The following is a 9010-nucleotide window of genomic DNA, read 5'->3' on the forward strand; positions in this document are numbered from 1 at the left end:
TGTGATAAATGGGAAATGGAGGAGCAGTAAACGGTTCAACCATAAAACCTTTGTCTATTTTTGCTTGGAGAGAGCTGACGATTTGAGGTTCGGTTAGAGTGGAGTACAGATTTTTGCAGATGTAGGAAGATGACGGGAGTTTGAAGAGGTCGGTGGAGAATCTGTATGAGAGTCCATTGATGAGATAGGAGATGAATGATTTGTTTGAGTGATCATGAAGCCCTTCTGATAAGGCTGGAACGTTGATAGGAGTGGAAACTAGTGGCAGTGTCTATCGCAGATTGAAGATATATCGGGTGGACCTGATACGTGGATATGGTTGGGAGCAGATCATCTTAAACTGAAGCGTGGACAGGTGGAGCAAAAATCTGTTTTGAGTGGGCTGTGGATGCATAGACTCTGCAGGTATTGGCTTGCAGACTGCTAAAAATGCGGTTGAAGCGATCCAAATCGGGAGAGGACCAGTCCATGATATGATTGTCAGCTAATAAAATGGTGGCAGGCATTTTGAGCGATGTGGTTGCTGAGCTGAAGAATTTGGAAAGGTGGCTGATAATGGAGCCACTGAAGCAAGTGAATCTGCAGGATGGAGCGAATCACCAGAGCAGGTAAGAAATCTTGTTTCGTGATCAGAGTTGGCCAAATCGGAAAAGAGAACAAGGCAACGTGGATTAGTCATGTTTCGAAGTGAAGCACGAGTGTACACATTAGCTAGAATGTTTTTTACATGCTTTTGTTATCTAAAATGTGTAATTGTTCTCAATTCACCTGCTACATGAATGATTTATTGATTGATTGAAAAGCAATGGATGTCATAAGTCTGTCTGCAACTTTATCAGATCTGCCACAGAGGCAAAACTGTCTTGTAGGCTAAACTGACTTGGAGACAAAATTGAAACTGATAAATGCCAGAATGGGTTCAATCCAAGTACTGACCAAAGCCATCACTGCTTAGCTTCTGAGATTTGGATCATAATCCAGGTTGGCATTTCTAAAGGCTAATATCAGGAAACAATTTGAGAAATATACATTTTCTTAACATTGTCCAAGCAAATGAGTTTAACTTTTTTAAAGAAAAAAAGAATAGAAAGAAATGTTCTTCTTTTTTTTCCTCAAATTGTACATACCACATGTTGTTTACATTAGCAAGCGTGCTTGTGTTCTTCTGGCATAAGCAATTGTAAGACAAGCAGCATCAAACCAGTTATGTGTCATTAATTCTGAAGTATTTTACCCATGGCACAGCACATTTCGAACAACTTTATGCACACAGGAAAGAACCATGATTCTAACATGATTGCATTCCTCACAGCTCAAAAAGGACCCAGCATTTCTTGCAATCATTTGTGTCTTTCTTCAGTTAGTAGTTGACACCTCTCCCCCAACCAATCCTCAAAGCAATCATGATTTTTTTTTCTTTTTTCTGGACATACTGAGGGTAAGATATGTTGCCAAATTTAGAAATACCAACGGAAATTTTTTTAATTTTTTTTTTTTTGGTGTTTTTAAATGTACCACTATTCGTTTATTAATAGTTATAGAAGATATATTACCAAACAAACACATACAGCTAAAGTCTTGGTATACATCTTTAATACATTTTAGCATTGTACTAAAACCTGAATTTAATATACTTAATCAGGATGAAGAATAATATTTCCTTTGAAATACACTTTATTTTAAGATATCAGTATTTAAATAAAATCAATAATCTGAATGCTGTTGAAGTATCAGTCTGTACAGTTCTCTCTTTAATTCAAGTAATTGGAATGGTAATACCTTTTTTAATAATTCTGCATGAAGTGGGCTTATTCATCACGCTCTTTAGTATGCAGTTTAAGACTATTATGTTTTTTTTAAAACCTTAAAATCTTGAGTTTAAAACATCTGTCTATCTTCATTTCAATGTTTATTTGAGATATTCCAGTATCAAAATAGATGATACTTTAGGTTACAACCACTAAGAAAACTGAACTGAATAGCAAAATTGAAATGTGTTTCTCATATCTTTTTTTAGCTTGAGACATTTGCTTGAGAAAAATGTCTCGAGTAAAATGCTTTTTTGGGTTTCCGTTCGCTCAGTTTATTTTACGTGAGTAAACCAAGCTTTTCACCCAATGTCATGCAAATTAATGGGAAAGGTGGGGGTTGATATGTAAATTAGTATGCGTAAAGTACTTGTGCTGTTTTTGAAGATTACTAGTGAAATTTTGTGAAAATGTGGTTTCCATTCACAGAGAACTGGTACACGAGTGAATCTAAGCTGCTGTAATAAAGCAAAATACCTCGTGCCTTGTTGGTTAATAATGTGTTTTACTGCTCTTGACCAAATTGTTTTTCAAATGTCATAGTGGGATGTCATGTCTTTAGTAGTGAATACTCTTTGTACTAACTTGGCTTATGACTCATCAACGGCTCTTGATGTTTCTTTTTTATGTAATAAAAAATATAGAATTTTCCACTGTTAACGTATTTAAGTATTTTTGTTTTGTGGGAGCCAAGCAAGATGTATACAAATATTAATATGAAAAAAAATATCTTGCATGTCTCTGAAGTAAGCTTACTTTTCTTAAATATTTTTTTTAATTGTGTCCATAATTTTGAGAGCATTAATTTTGCCATTATCCCAAAGCGCTGTGTCACTGTACTGTCATCCTACAGATAGTTTGATATGTCAGCTGTCTTCAGTTGTGTTTATTCCATTTTTATTTGACTGTTGATAACCTCTGTTCGGTAAAATGCTGCAATAGGGAAATATAAAGCTAAGAAAATGACAAAATACCAGTATTACTAAAAAATTCAATATTACATACCAGTCTTTTTATGTCTTACATATCTGTTGGAACAAGAAACTGCCAACCAGACCTGGGATAAATATTGATTTTATTTATAGATTTCAAATGTATTGGATATGATTCTAAATATTTCTGTTTCAAGTATGTGTATAAATGTGTTACATTGATGTGAAACAAAGCACATTAAGTTTTAATATAAACATCTATTTAGTTTTATATTAAAATATTTTCAAATAACTATTTGAGTGGAGACAAAATCTTGAAATATTTGATATTTATAAATTAAATCTCAAATACAAATATATTTGTCTCAGGTCTGCAACCAACAGCACATACATATGGAATAGGAGCACAGACTTGCAATGGCAGTGTAATGGTGGATAGATGCAAGCACCTCTATTTCATATCCATTGTCTATTTATAAACATGGAACAGAATTGCATAATTGCATATTAATTAAATGCTTACTTTTGCCACGCATCATTGCCAAAAAATGTAGGCACTAGTTGTATACCTTAGTGTGCTTGGGGCTTCTCTGTGTTTGCTTCTTCTCTCTTCTTCAACAGCTCTACAGCTATCAATACCTCATATCTCATTTGCAGCTGAACTAAGTAGAGGACTAGAGGAAGAAGATAACTTCTCTTTATGTGTGTATAGTAAACAGAAATCACTGTAACATAAAGTAATGTTTGCCCTATAATCAATGATAGTTTTGCAGTTCAACTGAAAATAAAAACAGCAGTGTTTTTACGATGCCCTGCCAACTGAATTCAGTAGATGAGATACTGTACTGTATTAGTGATCAGTGGTCTGGAATCACAGCTGAGAAACTGCTGTTCTGGACATATTACCAACCTTCCTGTGATTAACTTTTAACCAGAACAAATACCACCATGTAAGGTGTAATTAATGTAATGTATTTATTATTACTGCTTAAAGTGGATGTAGTTAAGAAAATACTTTCAGAAATCAGTCACGCTTTATTTTAATGGCCGTTGTTGTTGATTATTAACTGTTAACAAGCTAATAAACATGTTAATGTACATTATTTTCTGTTAACTGTTTGTTAATAATATGTAATAGGACAGCTAAAACTGCAACAACCAGTGCTCCATGGATGACCAATAAAACACCAGAGCCCCATGGAGGATCAATATCGGTTAAAATTGTTACTGTAGTAATGTTTATCAAATTAAATCAGGTTTTTATTAATCCGATTTATTTATTTATTTATTTTTTGCAGGGTAAAGGTGTATATTACCACATGTACAAGTCAGCGACACTTAATTGCGAAGAAAATATAAAAAATAGGCAGAAAGGGAATATTTGTGTTATCTTAGTGTTTCTATCTCAGAAATTGATTCTGATAACTAAACCGGCAATCGACTTAATGAAATAATAAAAGAGTTTGAATAACACAGCACTATAAAATATAATTGTGTCGCTGACTCGTAAAAAAAAAAAAATGTATGGCATAAAATTGAACTTCCAGCACTGAATTGTATTTCTGGCAGATGCTTACTAAACAATGCACCTGCCAGTTTGTTTTTTTTTTTTTTTTTTTTTTTTTTTTTTTTTTATGGGGCTGCAGTTTTTAGATGTTACCATCCCATTTCAGTCCCCTGGTTGCGGCTACATCTTTGTGTAGATGTGCTACCTCTTTGCACTTCTGGGCCACTGTTCATTTAATTTTCAGTAAATGGATTCATATGGCATAGAACATTTATGGAATTATTTTATTAGCTACAATTACTATCGATCATGTCAGCTGTATTAATGAGGCATTCTAGAGCAAGTTATAACTAATGCTTTAGAAAGATAATATTGTGTAGACAATATTTCAGAATGAATTTACTATAGTAAACTTTTACTCTAGTGTCTTTGAAACCATGATACCATATATACTGTAGACATAGCTTTATAGTACAGAGCCCAAAAGTACAGCTGATGATCTCTTTAGAAGAGTGGCAAACAATATTCCCAGTCAATACATTCCAGGGTGGATTTCATATTAAAGATTTGTTTCTTTTTGTGTCTCTAAATGATCAACAACCCTGGGTTTTCTTTGGCTTTCAGATTTGACCACATTGTCACAATTGTTTCAGCTGAGCAATGGCCCTGCATGTCATACTTTAGGGCGTTATCGCTAACAGAAACCACCTGCTTCTTTCACAGGTTCAGCCAGCTGCAGAGAATAAGTGAAACTGAAAAAGCAAAGGAGAGCCGGGCAGATGTAAAAGTACAAAAAATATAATTAATCTCCCTGACACTAATTAAGGGGAACCAAAATATTATGAGTGGAAGAATACAAGCACTGCATTCTTTTGGTAATGGGAAGAGTGAAAATGTGTATGTTGGCTAGCAATAAAGCCTACTGCCAATGAATGCTGTGTCATTGTAATATGTTGAAGAGTCTGTTGAAATTATTGTTCTACTTGAAAACCACTAAACTACTGTTAGTTTTTATTACAAAATACATAAACTCAGTAAAATCGTGAACTTTGGAAGACTCTCTTCAAAATTAATTTCACTCATATGCATTTATTTTGAAAGGAGTAACTTTCTGCTCTACTGAATTTGCAATAATTGTTATGCATGCATATTGCTTTTCATCAGTCATATATTGATGAAGAATAATGTCTTCGAATCTCTTTAAATTGTAATAATGTATATACAATATTGCTATTTAAATGATCTAACATATTGGATTGTGTGATAAATATTGTGACATCATAATTCATTTTGGTTTATTATAAACAGTACTTGGTTTATTTATTCAGTATTGTACTGTAGAACTGAACTTGCTCATCAGCGATTGGCTATTACTGTAAAACAGTATTATATTTATAATGACAACTGGTTTAGATACTACAATTAATAGACCTACGACACAAGTAAAATTGGTCAATGGTCTACAAATCAAATTTGAAATGCATTCTTATAGCAAGTTTCCTTACTAAAAACATTATCCCCTGAGCTTAACTATAGGGTGGACATCTGTGCATGACTTGCCTGTGGTACAGCATTGTCTTGCTCTTGAGAAAATAAATATTAAATTGCTTGATGTCAAATAATTGTATATAAAAGTGTATGAAATGTCATTATATAACACATTGCCTTCTCATAGCATTAGTGAAATTGTCCCCCTAACTAAATGCCTTCTCTCTGGAGAGAGGGGGCTGTCTTTACTCTCAATGTATTGAGTTGTGCAAATCTACTGAGAGATGGCACTGAAGAGCATGATGTGCTTCTTGTGCTTCGGCTCAGTGAATCTTTTTGCCAACCAAAATATTCACAGCTATCACAGTGCTTTCCTTTCTCTCTTTTTCTTTTCTCCAGCTCTCTTTCTCCAACACACTCTCTCCAAACAAACACTCCTTTGTTCCATGTGGCCAGGGGCTTAATTGATTCCATCAATCACCCAATCACCACCTGGCCATTTTCCACACTTTCCTATTTAAACTTTAATCACTCAATTAATCCAACATTCAAACAATTTCTAGATTCCTTCACCAAGATGGCCACCAGCCACCAAACTGTTACATGCACACCCACACACCTATGCACCATTGTGCAGAGCGTCTGCTCTGTCACAGAAGCATTGATCTAAAAAGCAGAGGATCTACATGTTGATGATCTTAACAGTAGCAGTGGCTTTATGACTATAAGCTTTCACGTTGCATTAGTCAAAACATTAGTCTACTTGACCTTCTGATTGTTTCCAGTGGTTGAGAGTTTCAAGTTATGAGTCAATAGATTTGTGTACAAGTTTAATTACACATATCACTCCTTTTGACTGTCAATGAACAAACACCCCTCCACCCCTAATTTATTTTGACAGGATTGAATGCATGAGTGGCTTTCAATGACATTTCCCCATCCACTATTCCTGTAAGCACTTCCACTTCAAATGCACTCGCATTTCTCACTTTACTTTGGGGACCAAGGACTTGTTTTTTTACATTTATCATTTACTTTGATCTCGTCACATATTACAGATGGAAATGTAAATAATTCAGAGCTGATCTTTCAATCTGTATCCAGTAGGACTGGGGGCAAACCAAGAAGCAGACGACTTCAAGAACAGCAAATACGCTAACCCCTCCTATCTTTCTTCAGCTTAAGTTTTAACGGTCCTAACAGCAAACACTTACTAACTGTAATTAAATCACTAAGACGGACAGCTTTTCAGATACGTTTTTTACACTACTTGAAAGAAATAAGTTGAATGAAAAGAAAAATGATGAACTTGCAACACTAACGTGAAAAGAAAAGCATCAATGAGCAAATCTGTCAAGTTCCAATCTTGATACCATATTCAGTGTAAATATAAATTACATGGAAAATAATGCATTAATCAATTGTCTATAATTACCAGGTGCTGGGTTCAAGTGCAAGGAAGTACAAACTGCAAATTAATTTACCTTACTGTATTCATTTATTTAATTCAAAGGTATTTATAACAGACACAAGAGATTAATTGATCAGACTGCAGATAGCTGATATGATTGGTAATTGTCAATATGTGAATATAGTGTATGTGTAATTCTGTTGAATCACATTTAATTTAGTGGAATTCCTGGTATGTCCTGATATGCTTGGCGATGAGTACTTAGCTTGATTCACGGGTTTGCAGCAAAACTGAATTTCTAAAATAGTACTCTGTCAAAGCTACGGGTTTCATTTGTTGTTATATTGTTGTCTGTAGAAGAACTACTACTAGAAGGTTTATTTTGAGAAGTGAAATCACCTTGTGCTACAGCAGATTACATGCACTTCTATAATACTGGAACTCACTTTGACAGTAGACAAAAGCAACCGTCTTTCTATCCAATGAGCTGTCAGAAATTTTTTTAAAAATAAACTTCCCATTCTTAAGTCCTTCCATTTGAGTGCTTGGCTACATAATGCGGTTCCGTGATTAATTTTATATTCAAATGATGACGACACTCATTCAATCCTGGTGTGCACTTGAGTGTATTAAAATAGTCCCATATATAATAAATTATGATATGCTAAGAGGGACAAGACAGAGTGCAATTAACATGTATTAGCCCTAAAACATACATTTATTATGTCCCGAAATATTTTGTGTAAATCTCTTTCTATTCTTTATCTCAGTCAAGAATACTTAATTTTATTTTGAAGAGGTGACCCTGTAAGAGCAATGATTTGGGGTGTTGTCCTTTGTTCAGTTCTTTGTTCGATGCCCGTTGGTGGATGAGAGTGCCATCTTACCTCTGAGATGTCCAACACGGCAAGACACTGTCAGATTTGCACGTACTTCTTTTATTGCTCTGAGCATGCTCTTAAACTCAGAGGAGACATTTAAGGAGGACAGAGATGTTTTGAACTCCTGTAAGTAGATTCTTCATGCACTGGACGTTATATGTCCAGACAACTTTTTTAATAATCTTGAAAATCACACAGACTCATTTGATTTAAAGTTTTAATGAATCAGAGCAGTAATAGTGCTCCTTCTGTTTATGAAATGCTTAGAAATGGATTTGGTGTTTGCAGGCCACAGCAAATCCCAAGCAATAGGCAGTCTGGGAGATTCCAGTACCTTTACAGGTTTAACAGCATTACAATGTCGACACATTAATACAGGTATGGTTATCACATACACAGCCCTTAAGCTAGTCATGCAAACCACTAAAGCACCCATCGCTAAATCTTAAAACATACAATATATCACTCGCCAAAGCTAAAATATAATGCCTATACCTTATAGCAATGCATCAATATAAATGAGATATAAATTCAAAATTGTTCTTGCCTTCAACTATATGGAAGTGTAGTTGTAGAATATTACATAAAAACAAGAACTGTCTTCAAAAGCAGAGACTTCTAAATACGACCAAACAGCAACCAGCTTTTACAGAGATCCTCAGAGCACGGACAACACAACTTGTTGTTAGCAAGTCGAGTGATACTTGACTGGGGTTTTACCTCAGCTTTTATAGAGCTTTTTCTCCATTTAATATGTCAGAAGACCTAATTAAATATAATTATTTGGTTTGTTTTTACAGCTTTTACCTTTGTGTGAATATTTCAGAAGGTACTGGTGAGTCCCTTTTTAAAATTAATTGAATGTGAGCTCATGGTTCATTATCTTCCACTCCTCCTTTCCCTAAACATTTGATGAACTGGAATTCACTGGGTCCTTGCTAACAAATAGATTTATACAAAAAGCTTAACAATACACTAACTAT

The sequence above is a fragment of the Polyodon spathula genome, chromosome 15, assembly GCF_017654505.1.
Source record: "Polyodon spathula isolate WHYD16114869_AA chromosome 15, ASM1765450v1, whole genome shotgun sequence".
NCBI classification, from domain to species: Eukaryota; Metazoa; Chordata; class Actinopteri; order Acipenseriformes; family Polyodontidae; genus Polyodon; species Polyodon spathula.